Raw genomic sequence first — 18896 nt, forward strand, 5'->3', positions numbered from 1 at the left:
TCTAGGAATAAACTTAACTAAGGAGGTAAAAGACCTATACGTGGAAAACTACACGACACTGAAAAAAGAGATAGAGGAAGACATAAACAGATGGAAGAACATACCATGTTCATGGATTGGTAGAATCAACATCATCAAAATGTCCATACTACTCAAAGCAATGTATAAATTCAATGCACTTCCCATTAAAATACCAACGACATATTTCATAGACCTACAACGAACTTTCCAAAAATTTATCTGGAATAAAAAAAGACCCTGAATAGCTGCAGCAATTCTGAGAAACAAGAACAAAGTAGGTGGGATCTCAATTCCGGATATCAAGCTGTATTACAAAGCCACTGTTCTTAAAGCAGCCTGGTACTGGCACAAGAACAGACATATAGACCAATGGAATAGAATAGAGAACCCAGAAATTGACCCAAATCACAATGCTCAATTAATATTTGACAAAGGAGGCACGAACATACAATGGAGTCAAGACAGTCTCTTCAACAAATGGTGTTGGGAAAATTGGACAGACACATGCAAAAAAATGAAGCTACATCACCAACTTACACCATACACAAAATTAACTCAAAATGGATAAAGGACTTAAACATAAGACGGGAAACCATAAAAATACTAGAGGAATCCATAGGCAGAAAAATCTCAGACATATGCCGAATGAACTTCTTCACTGATACTGCCCCTAGGGCAATGGAAGCTAAAGAGAAAATAAACAAATGGGACTACATCAAAATAAAAAGCTTTTGCACAGCAAAGGAAATCATCAATAAAACAACAAGAAAGCCCACTGCATGGGAGAACATATTTGCCAATGATATCAACGATAAGGGTTTAATCTCCAACATTTACAAGGAACTCATGCAGCTTAACAAAAAGAAGATAAACAACCCAATCAAAAAATGGGCATCTGATCTAAATAGACACTTTTCGAAAGAAGACAGAAGGAAGGCGAAGAGACATATGAAAACCTGCTCAAAGTCACTAATTATCCGAGAGATGCAAATCAAAACAACAATGCGGCACCATCTCACACCTGTCAGAATGGCTATCATCAACAAATCAACAAATGACAAGTGCTAGTGAGGATGTGGAGAAAAAGGGAACTCTTGGCACTGCTGGTGGGAATGCAGACTGGTGCAGCCACTGTGGAGAACAGTATGGAGTTTCCTTAAAAAACTAAAAATGGAACTCCCATTTGACCCAGTGATCCCACTTCTAGGAATATATCCCAAGAAACTAGAAACACGAATCAGAAAGGATATATGCACCCCTATGTTCATAGCAGCACAATTCACCGTAGCTAACATTTGGAAACAGCCTAAATGCCCATCAGCAGATGAGTGGATTAAAAAATGTGGTATAGAGTCTGGACTCTTGGACGGAGACTCGGGAGCCTGGGAAGGCGGAGGACTGAAAGTGCGCACGTGCGCACGCGCTGGTGCGCACAAAGGTTGCGGGGGTTGCCACAGGCTTTCCCTAGTAGAGGGGAGTCAGAGGATTCAGACTGCACTGAGCCCCAGTTCTGACTGCAGTGAACCCCAGTTCCAGGAGAGCCCCTGGGGACCTACGCTCTTGTGGGGGGAGTCTGGACTCTTGGGCGGAGACTCGTGAGCCGGGGAAGGCTGAGGACTGAAAGCGTGCCCGCGCCGGTGCGCACAAGGGCTGCGGAGGTTGCCGCGGGCTTTCCCTGGTGGAGGGGAGTCAGAGGCTCCTGACGGCACTGTGCCCCAGTTCTGACTGCAGTGAACCCCAGTTCCAGGCGAGCCCATGGGGACCCACGCTCTTGTGGGGGGAGTCTGGACTCTCAGGCGGAGACTCGAGCTGGGGAAGGCGGAGGACTGAAAGCGCACGTGCGCGCAGGGGCGGGGCTGACAGGAAGCCAAGACTGAGGCTCCACCCCATCCAAGCTGAGCACAGAGGCTATTGCAGTTTGGCAAGTCTAATCCTATAGGGCTGTCTCCAGCACCGGGCTTCTCCCAGCATAGACACAGCTGATCCTTACAGCCAACTGACCCGGAGGTCAATTCTTCCCAGTGATACCAACAACAATAAAGACTTAATTACAACAAGGCTGTACACACAGTCCACAAAGGGGTGCACCAAGAGTGTCCACCTCAGGTTAACTGGCGAAGCAGACCCACAAGGCCATATTGGAAACCTAGCACAAATATCTACCTTACCAACTCATGGAATCAGTAAAAATGCAGGGTCAAAGAATCAGATCACAAACGAAAGAAATGGAGGAAAACAAACGACTGGATATAGAATTCAAAACCACCGTTATAAGACTTTTTAAGAATATCCTAGAAAAGGCCGATAAATATAACGAGACCCTCGAAGATATGAAAAAGGACCAACTAGAAATTAAACATACACTGACTGAAATAAAAAATATTATACAGAGACCCAGAAACAGAATAGAGGAACACAAGAATCAAGTCAAAGAATTGAAATACAAAGAAGCAAAAAACACTCAACCGAAAAAGCAAAAAGCAAAAAATAAATCCAAAAAGTTGAAGATAATGTAAGAAGACTCTGGGACAACTTCAAGCGTACCAACATCAGAATTATGGGGGTGCCAGAAGAAGAGAGAGAGCAAGATACTGAAAACCTATTTGAAGAAATAATGACCAAAAACTTCCCCCACCTGGTGAAAGAAATAGACTTACAAGTCCAGGAAGCCCACAGAACCCCAAACAAAAGGAATCCAAAGAGGACCACACCAAGACACATCATAATTAAAATGCCAAGAGCAAAAGACAAAGAGAGAATATTAAAAGCAGCAAGAGAAAAACAGTTAATTACCTACAAGGGAGCACCCATACGACTGTCAGCTGACTTCTCAACAGAAACTATGCAGGCCAGACGGGAGTGGCAAGAAATTTTCAATGTGATGAATAGCAAGAACCTACAACCAAGATTACTCTACCCAGCAAAGCTATCATTCAGAATTGAAGGGCAGATAAAGAGCTTCACAGATAAGAAAAAGCTGAAGGAGTTCATCACCACCAAACCAGTATTATATGAAATGCTGAAAGGTATTCTTAAAGAAGAGGAAGAAGAAAAAAGTAAAGAGAAAAATTATGAACAACAAATACATATCTATCAACAAGCGAACCTAAAAATCAAGTGAATTAAAAACCTGAGGAGCAGAATAATCTGGTGAATATAATAGAATCAGGGGCATAGAAAGGGAGTGGACTGATAATTCTCAGGGGGAAAGGGGTATGGGGGGTTCATGAAGAGAATGGACAAAAATCATACACCTTTGGATGAGGACAGTGGGGGGGAGGTAAGGGCAGAAGGTGGGGTGGGAAAGGGGTGGAGGGGAGCTATGGGGGGAAAAAGGAGAAATAATTGTAATAATCTGAATAAAGATTTATTTTTAAAAAAAATGTGGTATATCTACACAATGGAATACTACGCTGTGGTAAAAAGGGATTTCCTAGAATTTGCAACAACATGGATGGAGCTGGAGAGTATTATGTTAAGTGAAATAAGCCAGGCAGAGAAAGATAAATATCACATGATCTCACTCATTTGTGGAATATAATGAACGGCATAAACTAATGAACAAGAACAGATCCAGAGACTGAGAAACGTCGAACAGCACGTCATACCTCAGGAAAGGTAGGGGAGTGTGGGGGTAAGGGGGAGAGATCAACCAAGGGACTAGTGTGCATGCATATGAGCCTAATCAATGGACACAGACATCAAGGGGGTGGGGCATAAGTGGGGGGTGGGGGGTTATGGGGGAATAATTTGTGTTTTTGCCTCCCTGACAAAGTTTATATAAAGTTACAAAAAGAAATTGACAGCCAGTTTGAAATTGAATTGCCAGGGCCTAAAGCAAAGAATATCCTTACATGATATTATCCCACAATGTCATTATAATTTTAGATATTTTACAACAGCATATTGTACAATTATCCAAAACAAACTTATAAACTAATTCTTGGAATGTTTGGCAGCAATTAAAAAAAAAAAAAAAAGAGGACATGAAAGGATATAATCCTTTTCAGAAGGAATTAGGGCGCTTGGAAGGCACTTGAGCATTCTATATTGGCCCCTCTTGCCTTTTGTGCCAAGAGGGACCCTCTTCTCACAATCCAATTTCCCTCAGCTGTTGCCTCAGCTTTCTGTTCATGCTGAGCTTGAAGCCTCGTGGTGGCTGGTACCATGGATCTGTCTCTCGCTCAATCCTGTGAGCTGGGCCCTCCCTGGAGAAGAAACCTGAGTTCTCTGAGATATGTGATCAGTGCTGGGGCCCCGCCAGCAGGCCAGGGGATTCCAAGGCAGGTGCTGGGCGTGGAGGCCACGGGGGCATAGGCTACCAAGGAGACAGAACTGAACCTCACATCACCCTGCTTGGCCCCGGAGGATGACTGGTTAGCCAGAGACGGGTAAGATTCCTCAGGGAAGGAACAACCTAAGACAGGCACAGTCGCAGAGGGGTCATCAGGAGAGAACTTGGGGATCAACAGAGGTGAGACACAGACCCTCACCCCCCCAGCCTTGCAGGGGCCTGAACCCTCACCCCGTCTGAGGGAGGTCTCCTGCCCCCATGGCTGCTTTGCTTCCCACGCCCAGCTCAGATCGGGACACAGGTGACAGACAGAGACTTGGCAGACAGCAGCTGCCCTATATCTAAATCCAGCCTAGCACCAGGAATGCTCAGGGCCTACTCAAGAATGCAAATAATCCTTTCCACTCATATTTACAGGGTAAATTTAGATTGTTGGTAGAGTATTAAATTTGACAGTAAAATAATAATCAAGTTTTCAGATTAATTTAAATAGGCTAATTGAAATAAGTGAATATTCAAGAAAATTTAATTGTACTGGACAAAAAGCTGTTCCTAATGTGTTAACTAAAATTTCTATTGGTAGTTCATCTCATGGTAAAATTCCTGAACATGCAATGAAACTAAAGCAGTCATATTTTTGAGCAAAAAAATTAAAATGTAAAGTTATCAAGACTGCATTATAAAATTTACAAAAGCCTCCATTAATCAAAAAAGGGGGGATAGTAGGGTAATATCATGTAAGGAAAAATATCCTATAAGTAAATTACATCTAGAAAACTTTTACTTTACAAAATTAGTTTTGATTTGTAATGCTAACAGCAAGACACCCATGAAAAACTCACATGGTGTCTAAATAAGACAAAGGAAAATCGTTTGGGCAAAAATAAAAAGGATCTCAAATCAATTATATAGAAAAGATTCCTTTATTAACTTTTGGTCGAGAATATGTTTGTATATTTTCAGAAAACAACCCCAAGATCATGTGGATTCCTGCAACAGAGAGGAATTGACAGGTCTGCTCCAACCATGAAGACAAGAGGAGAAACTGTCCAGAGATGGAAGACTCTGACGACGCCTTGCCACGCTAGCAGTCAGCAGCTGTGCAACGCAGCAGCTTGCCTAGGACCAATCCATAGAGGGTCGGACCTGCATTGCCACCATGTGCCCACCATCCAGATATCATTGCTGACATGTACACTTAAGGAACTGTTTGACATTGAAACGGGGACTCAGAACTGTTGGACATTGAAATTGGGACTCAAACATTTTTTGTTATTATATGTTTATTTCTATTCTGCAGATGCAAGATTTTTTAAAGGAAAAAAATAGATACAGAGGCAAAGAAGCATTGAACAGACTGTCAAACTACAGCGGGATGGCAGAGGAGGTTGGGGCGGGGGCTGTAAGAGATCAACTGAAGGACTTGTACGCATGCATATAAGCATAACCAATGGATAAAAGACACTGGAGGGGTCAGGTAAAGGCATGTACTGGGGGGACGGGGAGGCCAGGAGGAAGTCAATGGGGGAAAAAAAGAGACATATGTACTACTATTTGTAATACTTCAAACAATTAAAAAAATAATTAAAAATAAATAAATAAATAAATAAATGAATGAATGAAAGATCAATAAATCCCAACAAAAATGGCGGCAGCCACAGAGCTAGAGAGAGCAGGAGGCTTGAGTTGCCCCCAGCGGTGTAGTAAGCCAAGCTTCCTGGCCTCTGTTCCAGGCTACAAAGTTTCCATTATAGAAGACAAATAAATCCCAGATACCAGGGCCTTTGTTTGGATTGCCGGGGGCTGTGGCCAGCCTGAAAACCACCACAGGCCCCTCGCCCAGGCCACCCCACACCCCAAGGGAACCCCCACCCTGATTCAGGACACCCTTCAGGGCAAACAAGCCAGCCCCACCCATGCACCAGTCCTCTATCCTATCTAATCTTAAGAGTAATATGCAAATTGACCGTCACTCCAACACAAAAGATGGCTGCCCCCATGTGGTCAAAGATGACTACCCCCATGTGGACACAAGATGGCCACCACAAGATGGCCAGCAGGGGAGGGCAGTTGGGAGGGACCAGGTCTGCAAGGGAAGGCAATTGGGGGCGATCAAGCCTGCATGGCAGGGCAGTTAAGGGTGACCAGGCTGGTAGAGGAGGGAAATTGGGGGTGACTGGGCCTGCAGGGAAGGTCAGTTGGGGGGGACCCAGGCCTGCAGGGGAGGGCAGTTAGGTGTGACCAGGCCTACAGGGGAGGGCAGTTAGCGGTGACCAGGCCTGCAGGGGAGGGCAGTTAGGGCCAAACAGGCTGGCAGGGGAACAGTTAGGCATCAATCAGGCTGGCAGGAGAGTGGTTAGTGGGTGATCAGGCTGGTAGGCAGAAGTGGTTAGGGGCAATCAGAAAGGCAGGCAGGCAAGCAGTTGGGAGCCAGCAGTCCTGGATTATGAGAGGGTTACCAGATTGGAGAGGGTACAGGCTGGGCTGAGGGACACCCCCCCCCATGCACGAATTTCATGCACCAGGCCTCTAGTATATATATAAAAGGCTAAGTGACTGACTGACCGACCAGCTGACATGCCAGTAGGTATGACACCCACTGACCACCAGAGGGCAGATGCTCAACACAGGAGCTGCCCAGTGACAGCAACTTTGCAGACTGCCCTCTCGCCCTCTGGTACCCCTCAGAGGATGCCGGAGAGCCGGTTTTGGCTGGATCCCCCCCCCCCCCCCCGGCTAAGCCAAGGGACCCACCTGCCAGAGAGACCCCATTCACTCTGCAGACACCCTTTGAGTTGCAGCATAGCCCCAGGTGTGGCCAGCCAGGGAGCGACCATGGGAGGTTGGCTCCAGGGTGTGTCCAGCCCTTCTTACCCAGTCCCACCCTGTCAGCCACCTTCTAATTAATTTCCTTTCTATGTACATGAATCCTCGCACCAGGCCACCAGTAGATATACAAAAAGATGTTCAACCTCACTGGCAATTAGGGAAATGCAAATCAAAACTACAATGAGATACGACCTTACACCTGTTAGAGTGGCCATTAGCAACAAGACAAACAATAACAAGTGTTGGAAAATCAACAAATGACAAGCGCTGGTGAGGATGCGGAGAAAAAGGAACCCTCATGCACTGCTGGTGGGAATGCAGACTAGTGCAGCCTCTGTGGAAAACAGTATAGAGTTTCCTCAAAAAACTAAAAATGGAACTCCCATTTGACCCAGTAATCCCACTTGTAGAAATACATCCCAAGAAATCAGAAACACCAACCAGAAAGGATATATACACCCCTATGTTCATAGCAACACAATTTGCAATATCTAAGATTTGGAATCAGCCTAAGTGCCTATCAGCAGATGAATGGATTAAAAAACTGTGGTACATCTACACAATGGAATACTACGCTGCTATAAAAAAGAAGGAACTCTTACCATTTGCAACAGCATGGATGGACTGGATAGCATTATGCTAAGCGAAATAAGCCAGTCAGAGAAAGATAAATATCACATGATCTCACTTATTTGTGGAATATAATGAACAACATAAACTGCTGAACAAAAATAGAGCCAGAGGAAAAAATATTTTAGAAATTATAGAAGTAATCTTGCTATTTGCAGATTCTTATTATTTCTTACCTTTGTGTTATTATACTATACTAGAGGCCTGGTGTATGAAATTCATGTGGGGGTGTGTGTGTCCCTCAACCCAGCTTGCACCCTCTCCAAACTAGGACCCCTCGAGGGATATCTGACTGCCCGTTTAGGCCCAATCCCCCAATTGCCCTCCCCTGCTGACCCGGTCACCCCTAACTGCCCTCCACTGCAGGCCTGGTCATCCCCAACTGCCCTCCCTTCAGGCCTGGTCCCTCCCAGCTGCCCTCCCCTGCCGGCCATCTTGTGGTGGCCATCTTGTGTCCACATGGAGATAGCCATCTTTGACCACATCGGGGCAACCATCTTGTGTGTTGGAGTGATGGTCAATTTGCATATTACCTCTTTATTATAAAGGATTAATACAGTGTTGGTAATATTATTATATTTAAAATCATTTTTCTTGAAATATTAGTATTTATTGCATGTAAATGACTAATTATTTTGTATCTACAATCTGGTAATAGATTTGTTTTGTATATTGAAAAAATAAAATAATAATAATAAGCATGGAGAGTTTGTGGAAAAAATGGAACCCTCATTCACTGCTTGTGGGAATGTAGATTGGTACAACCACTATAGAAATTAAGTCTGGCAATTTCTCAAAAAATTAAGAATAGAACTACCATATTACCCAGCAATCCCACTCCTAGGCATATACCCAAAAAACTAGAAATCATGTATTCGCAAAGATATATGCACCCCTATGCTCATTGCAGCATTATTCATGGTGACCAAAACATGGAAACAACCAAAATGTCCCATGATAGAGAACTGGATAAAGAAGATTTGGTAGCCCTAGCTGGTTTGGCTCAGTGGATAGAGCGTTGGCCTGACAACTGAAGGGTCTCGAGTTCAATTCCCTTCAAGAGCACATGCCCGGGTTGCAGTCTGTATCCCCAGTAGGGGACATGCAGCAGACAGCCAATGAATGATTGTCTTTCACAATTGATGTTTCTATCTCTCTCCCTCTCCCTTCCTCTCTGAAATCAATACAAATATATTTTAAAAATAAATAAATAAGATGTGCTACATATACACAATGGGATACTACTCAGCCATAAGATAGGATAAAATAGTACCATTTGCAACAACATGGATGGATCTTGAGGACATTATGCTAAGTTAAATAAGTCAGACATAAAAGGCTAAGAACCACATGATTTCACTCAGATGTGGGATATAAAACTGAAAATTATGACCAGAAACAGCAGAGTGGTAGTTGTCAGAGGGAAGGGGGTGGGGTGAGAGAGGGTCCTAATATGAAGTGACAGGAGAAGATGCGATTTTGGATGGTAGGCACGTGGTGCAATATACCAATCTTGTAACATAGATACCCACAAGTGAAATCTATATGTTCATGTTGACCAATGTCACCCCAATCAATTTAATAAATTAAAAAAAAAAACACGAGGGAGAAATCTTGTTTGTCAATCTGCTTGAGGCTGTATTATCTTTTCAGTCTGTGTCTCATCTTGTATGAAGGGGGGCCAACTCTGGCTGCATTTCAACAAACCCAGAGGGACTTAGCGTTGGAAGCTCATTCCGTGGTAACTCAAGGCATCTATTCATCTCATATAGACCAGACTGAGCAAGCCTTGACTTCATCCCTGCTGAGGGAATAATACTTCGGGTTTGAGATGCAGTGGAAAGTTTGGGTCACTCAACCTCTCCTATTGTCTTGTCTGACTTGTAGCTGGCTGAACTATAGAAAGACGTAAGAGTTAGTGAATTGTTAGATCTTGTAACTCTTTGTTCTTTTCTGTAAACTGTCTAGTCATGAGACTTATATAACATAGCTCAGAGGTAAAATAACTAATCACTTTGATTGATAAAGACTTTAGTAATGTGAGTAATTCCATCTCTGTACCCCAGTGTAGCTCTCTGGGCTGTATCTTACAGAACTGGAGTACATTTAGTTAAGAACCTATAAAATGCATGGTAAAATCTTACTAAAAGACAACCTAACATTTTTGTCCTATGAATTCAGCCTAGTAACTCAAGTTGGAGAAAAAATTGTATCTAAATAAAACAAACATTGATGAGTTAAACAAAGGTTTTAGTACAATATTAGCAAAGGCTGAATGGGACCAAATTGACTCCTGTTGGCCTCCTAACAGGAGCTTTTAGCAAAGAAAGTAAGGGTTTATTATTTGAAGAAGTGGCTCATACTTGGAATCATAGGAGAGCTAATGTCCCAAACAAGTCTGCTCTATTTACCCCACAGTGAAGAAATTTAAAAGACGAAAGAGATTACAATGAGAAATGTGACCATCAATAGTTTGGGGCATTAGTCTGGCTGGTTAAGTCAAGATAAAGATTAATAACAAAACCAGGATTCCTTAGCTTAACCCCCACTAGAGACCAAAAACCTTTTTACTCACGAGTAGCTAAAATGGTCAGGGACAGAAAAGAGAAATTTTGAGGACTCCTTGAGATGGATTTGAGAAAGGATATAGAAGGACTAGCAGCCTGACTCTTTGTTAATCATTATCCTAGTGTATATTCTTGGTAGCCTATGATTAAGTCACTGCCCTTTCTTAACAATCTGGTCTTGCAAGACCTATTTTCCTAATTACTCCCAGTTTACAAAGTGCCATAAACAAAGAATGTAACAGCTTAGCTAGAGGCACTACCCAGAACAGGCATGTAGATACAATCTAATTTCCCCATTCTAACTGACTCAGGAGGGGCTGTGAAGCCCACCACAAAAGGCTGGTAGTTAGGAAACAGATAGAAAACAAAGAAACCCAAGGAATATATATATATATATATATATATATATGATACAATATATATATTGTATCACTTGTTAAGGCTTTGGATCTTTGTATCCCCTGAGCCAGCAGAGCTGCTCTGTTGAAGGTCTCTCCTGACACCCCCGCCCCCCCCCCCCACTCCGCCCCTGGAGTCCTTAACTGTTGCCTTTTTCGCGCCAATTCCATAACAGATTCCTGAGTTGTGGTACAAAAACCCATTTGATGAAGCCCTGACTCAAACTACAATTAGATTAAAGAATATGAAAATGTAGGGATTGATACACTTAGAAAAATTGGAACACTTAAACAGGCTTTACGTTAGAAAAAAGTTATGTCAACTTTAATTGACTGCATCTCTTTTATCTGATTGGATTGTAGAAATAGACATTGCGTCTTATTGGGGAACTGGGATACGAAGGCTGTCAGTTCTCTCTTTTGGCAATCAGAGGAAAACACTGGTATTGTAGCCCTCTTTGGTCCATGGAATTATTTTAAAATGCCAAAAATACTTATTGTTTTTCCCACCTGAAACCTGACAAAATATTTGAAATAATTTAATAATTTTTATCAGAAATTTGGCCAAATTGGAAACTAATGTCAGAGCCTGATAGTGATTTTTTTTTTCTATTTTGAGTCCCCTCCCTAAGCTACAGTAAGAGTATATACCCAGAGGGGAAAAAAGAAAATTAAAGATTATGTATTTAGACAGGTAGGTCAACTAATAATGTCCCTTAAGTTTCAACCCAAATTTTGAGAGCAGTTGTCCATATCTTGCACATCTTTGTAAAACCAGAAAGGCAGCTCTAGAAACAGTTCAAGCCCACCTGCCTTTATCATCCCCAATTCCTAGGACTAAAGAAAAAAATGGGAGAGTGGGGTGTTTTTGAAAGCACAAATTGCTTTTATGGCTCCAACACTCGCTTATCAAGGGAAAAAAATATATATATTTGCCGGGAGCCATAAAAGCAGAATTTGGTCTTACTTCCTGGTCAGCCCTACTTCCTGATTGAACAAGGACAAAGAGCAAGGACAAAGAAAGCCCGTGCGCCCAAGGGCCAGAAGAACCCCCCACATCAGAATAACCAATCAGCTAGGACAGATACCCAGTCCCCAACCAATCATCCCATGGCAACTCCTTATCCTACCCCTCCCCTCCTGAGTGCTTATATACCGCAACACTCGAATAAAAAAACGAGGCCTGATCAGGAACCTTGTCTTGCCTCCGTTCTTCGCGTTCCTTGTTTGTTTCATTCTCTTAGGTGGTTCCTGCGTGCCCTCGTTGCTGCCCCGCGGGCCGGGGCATCTGGCGCCCAACGTGGGGCACCCTGGGGACCCCCGACGAGAACGTCTACCGGAGAAGCCCTGGCCAGGCACCCCCCCAGAGTCGCCGCGAGGACCCACGAGTGAAGACTCAGCATTAGATCGCCACGGTCCCACCCGCTGTGAGACAGATCGGAGGAAGGTAGGTAGACGATTTTTCAAACAAGATTTCAGAACATTTCACCCCTTTTTGCTTGACTGCTATTATTGGCTCTCTTGGTCGATTCTTTCCTGCCCACTAATAAGCACTCACTTGCCGATTTGGGGAAGAGTGAAGGGTACCCATCTCCGGCTGTGAGAACTCTGATTCACTTGAATTAGTACCGTCGCCCGGCTTTCTTGTCGCGAATTCTCTCCAATTAGATCTACTCTTAAAACCTTGAGCATGCTTTGAACAAAAGGTCGTTCACCTCACAGACTCAACAAAGGGAATTCCTACTCCCTGAAAAGGGCAAAAGGGGTCTTCCCGTCTGTGTGGATCCATGTAGGTGGATTATACCTACCGACTGTTTCACGCAAGCAAGGGAGTAAAGGGTAGAGTCGAAAAGAGAGTAATTCCGCCTGAATCCCTGGGTTGACGGGAAAATTCAGGCTGACCTGGAACGGGGATTATACGTCCCAGAGGCTTACGTGGGGGAAGGAGTCACTTGGAGAGCCATCCAGTCGACCAATAATGGGGAATTCTTTGAGTGCCCATGAAATGTTCCTTGACCGTGTCAAGATATCCCTCAGAGCGTGAGGAATAAGGGTAAAAGAAAAGACCTTAGGCAGTTCTTTGAGTTTGTTCATAATACCTGCCCTTGGTTCCCCCTAGAAGGAACTATTAATCAAAAACGCTGGGAACGGGTAGGAGATGCCCTACAGGATTTTTATCGGGCCCTTGGCCCTGAGAAGATTCCCGTTACTGCCTTTTCTTATTGGAACTTAATTCATGACATTCTAAAAATCCATTCTCAAGACCCTGATGTTAAAGAGGTCATCAAAACAGGAGAGGAGATTCTTAAGGAAAACTCCCGTCCCCCCTCAACATGCCCTTCAGTCGTTATAGATCTCCCAGGAGAACCCCCAGAGACCCCTAAAGACCAAAAACCTTTAAATATTAAAAAAGAACCAGAAAAGCCACAAGAAAAAATCCCCAATATCTACCCCTCGCTTACCTTTAAAAGAGATCGTTCAGATCACCTAACCCCCGAAGAACAAGAAACCTTAGATGAGGAGGCGGCTCGCTATCATGATGACCCTTGGCGCCTAACTGCCCCGGTGCTTCATAGACCCCCACCCTATAATCCCAATTCCCTAGTTCATCCTTCTCCTCTTCCAGATTTTAACTCCCGTCCATCTGACCCCATCAGACAAGGTAAAATAACCCTTGCTCGAGAAGTTTCTTCTTTAAAGGAAATTTTACAGCAGAAACGAGAGCAAGTCCAACTTATTAAAGAAATTCAAGCCCTCGAGGCTGAGCTTTCCACCCTAAGTCCTACCCAACAGAATACTCCTCCCTCAACAAAATCACCCCCCAACAGACGAAAAACTAAAACTAAAGCCCCGCCCCAGGCCCTATCGGCTAAAATACAATGCTAATGAACCTTGTTAAAAAAAATTAACTTTTAAGGCCTTCAAGAAAATAAGTAAATTTGTCTCTGTTATAGAATTTATCCAAAGTAAATGCTTTAATTATAATTGACTCTAGAATCTCAAAGAAATTGTTGAAATATAGATAAATAATGTATTAATTATAAAGAGCTAAGTAGCCCAGGTAACTGGCTACGCCCTTTGTTAATGGAGGAAGGGGTAGACGCCCTTTCCCTAGAAGACAGGTAATCTAGTTTCCTGCCAGGAACCATCTTTGAAAAATGTGGTAATTTACATTAGAATAAACCAAACCGAGTTTTACAGAGCTACTGGCAAATAAAAAGTAAAGTTTAAATTTGCCTCATAAAAAACCTAGAGGACAGAATTGAATCTATTAATTGATTATGTCTTGTATTTTTCTTAAAAATGTAAAGTGTTATTAATCTAGGAAATGCTAAATATATTTGACTTGCCAGCTTTAAAAGTTCAAAGTGCAAATTAAATTGGGAGAAATTATATAGTTGTGGTAATTAAATGTCTAAAGTATAAGAACTTATTTTTGAGAAAATAAAATGTGTTTTCTCTAATAATTAGGAATTCAAAATAAGTTGCTTATTATTGGTCTAATTAAAAAAGAGGATTAATTCAAATTTTTCTATGCAAAAACTAGTTTAAAATCTAATTGATATCTTAAGATAATTATAAAAAGTATTATAATCTTTAAATCATATATGGATATATATATATTTGATCATTTTTTTCCATGTTAAAATTTCAAGGCTTTAACAGAGATGATTCTTGGAAAGCTCCAAGGGCCCGGAGTAATACAAGAAATTTATTCTCTTCTTAAAGGAAATCTTTTAAAATTTAACAGATCTAATATACTTGAAATTGCATGGAAAGCCTTATCAAATAAAAATTAATAAATTTATTTTAAATGTTATGAAGGTTTTGTCCTCTAAGAAGGGTGAAATGAAGTAACTAAATATTTCTTATAATCCAACAGCAGAATTTAAAATGACAAAAAGCCCATAGCTGCCTGCATTCTTAATTAAACTAAGAGGTGGGGCAACATTTGCTGCTTGTGAATCAGACAAAAACATTTACTAAATTTGCTTTGCTTTCTAAATGAAGATACCTACTTTAATTACTTAAATATATTAGCATTTTAAATTATAATCAAGGTTTTCAGCTAAATAAAAAGCCAATATTTTTATAAACAATTCTAATAAAGACCAGAAACAGCTAGTGAGATTTTTGTTTGTCTGCAATATAAATTTGACTGTCTTTTAAAAGAACAGATTAGACAGCCGCCATGATGGCCACATGGCTTGCTGGTCTCCTTGGAAGCCATAGGGGCCAACCCTTTCCTTTGGAATAAGCCATGTCTTTGTAAGCAATTTGATTAAGTATTCTAAGAAAGTTACTGAAGGCTTCCCATGATCCCTCTGTATATGCAAATTAGCTAATGGAGATACTCTTAAAAAATAAAATTCCAGCTTAATAAAAAAGGAGAAATTTGAGAGGTGCAGAAATGTAACTAGACCTTGTCTATACAAAAAGAAATTGACAGCCAGTTTGAAATTGAATTGTCATGGCTTAGAGCAAAGAATATCCTTACATGATATTATTCTACAATGTCATTATAATTTTCGATACTTTATAACAGCATGTTGTACAATTGTTCCAAACAAACTTACAAACTAATTCTTTGAATGATTGGCAGTAATATAAAAAGGACATAAAAGGATTTAATCCCTTCCACTGTGTGGAAGGCCTCTTGGGAAGGTACTTGAGCATTCTGTATTGGCCCTTCTTGCCCATTTTGCCAAGAGAAACCCTCTTCTCACAATCCAATTGCCCACAGCTGTTGCCTGAGCTTTAGGTTGAAACCTCATGTTGGATGGTACCATAGATCTGTCTCTCGCACAATGGTGTGAGCTGGGCCCTCCCTGGAAAAGAAACCTGGGTTCCCCAAGATATATGATCAATGCTGGGGCCCCCCACCAGTGGGGGGATCCCAAGGCAGGTGCTGGGCATGGAGGCCATAGGGGCATAGGCTACCAAGGAGACAGAACTGAACCTTACATCACCCTGCTTGGCCCCGGAGGATGGCTGGTTAGTCAATGACGGGTAAGACTCCTCAAGGGAGGGGCAACCTAAGACAGGCACAGTCGCAGGGGGCCATCAGGAGAAAACTTGGGGGTCAACAGAGGTGTGGCACAGATCCTCACCCCCACAACATTACAGGGGTTTGAACACTCACCCCTTCTGAGGGAGGTCTCCTGCCCCATGGCTGCTTCGTGCTTCCCATGCCTAGCTCAGATTGGGACCCAGGCAACAAGAGACTTGGCCCAGCTAAGACTAAGACCCAGGCAACAGAGAAGTGGTTGATGGCAGCTGCCCTATACCTAAATCTAGCCTAAATCCAGGAGTGCTCAGGGCTTTCTCAAGGATGCATATAATCCTTTCCATTAACTAAAATTGTTGTTAAAGTATTAAATTTGATGGTAAAATAGTCAAGTTTTCAGATTAATTTAAATTGGCTAAATGAAATAAGGGAATATTCAAGAAAATCTAATTGTACAAAAGGCTGTTCCTAAAGTATTAACCAAAATTTCTATTTGTAGTTCATTTCATGGTAAAATTGCTTAACATGCAATGAACCTAAAGCAGTCATATTTTTGTGCAAAAAATTAAAATTTAAAGTTATCAAGACTGCATTATATATTTTCCAAAAGCCTCCTAATAATTAAATCAAAAAAGGAGGGATAGTGGAGTAATATTATGTAAGGAAAAATACCTTGTAAGTAAATTACATCTAGAAAAATTTTTACTTTGAAAATTAATTTTCATTTGTTATGCTAACAGCAAGACACCCATGAAAAACACACATGGTGTCAAAATAAGCCAAAGGAAAATTATTTGGGCAAAAATAAAAAGGATCCCAAGTCAAATTTATAGAAAAGACACCTTTATTAACTTTTGGTCGAGAATATGTTTGTATATTTTCAGAAAAAAACTCCAGGACCATGTGGATTCCTGCAACAGAGAGGAATTAGCAGGAAATAATTCAGCCATGAAGACAAGAGGAGACAGTCGTTACCTGTGGGCTTGGGAAACCCACGGGAGGAGCCGGGTCACTACTCCCTCGCTCGGTTAAAGCCCACTCCCGCTTAAAAACAGAAAGGGAGGAGATGCCGGGAGCCATAAAAGCAGAATTTGGTCTTACTTCCTGGTCAGCCCTACTTCCTGATTGAACAAGGACAAAGAGCAAGGACAAAGAAAGCCCGTGCGCCCAAGGGCCAGAAGAACCCCCCACATCAGAATAACCGATCAGCTAGGACAGATACCCAGTCCCCAACCAATCATCCCATGGCAACTCCTTATCCTACCCCTCCCCTCCTGAGTGCTTATATACCGCAACACTCGAATAAAAAAACGAGGCTTGATCAGGAACCTTGTCTTGCCTCGGTTCTTCGCGTTCCTTGTTTGTTTCATTCTCTTAGGTGGTTCCTGCGTGCCCTCGTTGCTGCCCCGCGGGCCGGGGCATATATTAAGTGCTTTCTTCCCAAATATATTTTTTAAAAATCTGAGCAGATAAATTTAACTAATTAGGGCTGTTCTTTTTGTGTGTGTGTGTGAAAGAAAAAATTTAATACCGCTACAATAATACAATGTTAACAAAAATTGGCCAGGTACTGAGGTTATTTTAGTGAGCTACCATCATTTAAATATAAGAAAAGTAATTTCTTGGTCCAAATGAGTGAAACCTTAAAAAAGATTGTCTCTAGAGAACATTATTTGAGAATACTGCTTTTTCTGACACATTCTGATTTTCAAATTCACTTATCAACTTTTGATTCTTTCTTTCTTAAAAAGCTGTCAGATTTCCATTTCTTTGGGAGACATTCTCCCCAGTGTGCTGTTTAACCCCACAGGTTAAACTTCCTTCGTTATTATTAAGAACTTCATACATATTAGTGAGATTGCCATTCATCGCTTTTTCATCTTTTCGGAAAGACACGGGAAGGCTTGCTAGACTAAAGCTGACATCTTTAAAGGCGTGCAACAAGAATATCCCCACAATGATTGTGCAGAAGCCACTCAAGGTGCCGATGATGTCATCCACAGGCATGTCCTGCCACTCCTTAAAGAGAATAGCTGAGCAGGTGAGCACGGAGGTGGTGAAGAAGACGTAGTAGATGGGGGTGACGAGGGAGGTGTTGAATATGTCCAGAGCCCTGTTTAGGTAGTTGATCTGCGAGCTCACACAGACGAGGAGGCTCAGCAGCAGGGCCCAGGCTGCAGCACAGGCTGGCCAGCAAACAGCTCCTTGATAGCTATGCCCAGGCCCTTCACACTGGAGACCGAAAACGCTCTGATCACAGAACAGATCATGAATGTACACGAGAATGTTCGTCTGTCCATGGAGGGGTCCCACCACGAAGATTAGTATCAAGGACACAATGACCACAAGTGTTGCGAAGACCACAAAACCTGGGTCCCCGGGCTTGTGTGACATCTCGTTTAAAGTCTCCATCTCCTCTTCTTTTGGCGCGTGAATGACCATCACTGTGGAGCCCAGACTGCTCAGCAAGCACCCAATCTTCCCGTGAAGATTCAGCCTTTCATTGAGGAAGCATGAGGAAAGAATGGCATTGAAAGCAGTCCAGCCCACCACAGCCACTCTTTAAGATATGCATGGCCACCTTGACCTGTTCTCATGGAGCCTTTGTGGGCCAGTCACAGAAGGCCTTTCTTTTTCAAAATGAAGCTCCCTCCAATGAAAATGCTGGAGCTCATAGCCAGCCCCAGACCAATACAGAAGTCATATTTTCCGCGCCCCGGGGGTCATTGCGTTTGTTATGGAAGAGGTGCCGGGAGTCACATGGATCACCGGACTGCGATGCTGGTGCTGGAGGCTAGGATGCGGTTTTCAAATCCCGTGGGCCGTGGGCAGGCCGACCGCGCAGCGCGGCTTCCCCTCTGGTCACCGCTGCTCACACCCTCACACAGGCCGAGGGGACCGACCTCCCCTGCGCTCGCGCCGCCAGCGCCTCCGTCGCCGTGCAGTGGGAGGTGCAAGCATCCGGGGCTGCAACCGGGCGCTCCGTCTCCTCCATGGGGAGCCCTGAGGGCAAGGAGCCCGGGACAACCTCCGGTCCCAGCAACCACCCGCCCGTACCAGGGACCGCGCCAAGCAGAAGAGCAGAACCTGGGCTCGGCCCTCAGCTGTTCTTTTCTACATTCGTAAGTTTTCCTTTATGGTGTCATTTC

General features: G+C 42.9%; 1 pseudogene across 1 annotated transcript; it reads right to left on the minus strand.

Annotated features, from left to right (window-relative positions):
- Positions 1-17490: 17490 nt before the first annotated feature.
- On the minus strand, positions 17491-18461 carry LOC308239822 (magnesium transporter NIPA2-like; annotated as a pseudogene). Its single transcript has one exon. The product of its transcript is annotated as a magnesium transporter NIPA2-like (transcript).
- Positions 18462-18896: the final 435 nt, after the last annotated feature.

Source organism: Plecotus auritus (genome assembly GCF_963455305.1).
Source record: "Plecotus auritus genome assembly, chromosome: X".
In the NCBI taxonomy this organism is placed as follows: domain Eukaryota; kingdom Metazoa; phylum Chordata; class Mammalia; order Chiroptera; family Vespertilionidae; genus Plecotus; species Plecotus auritus.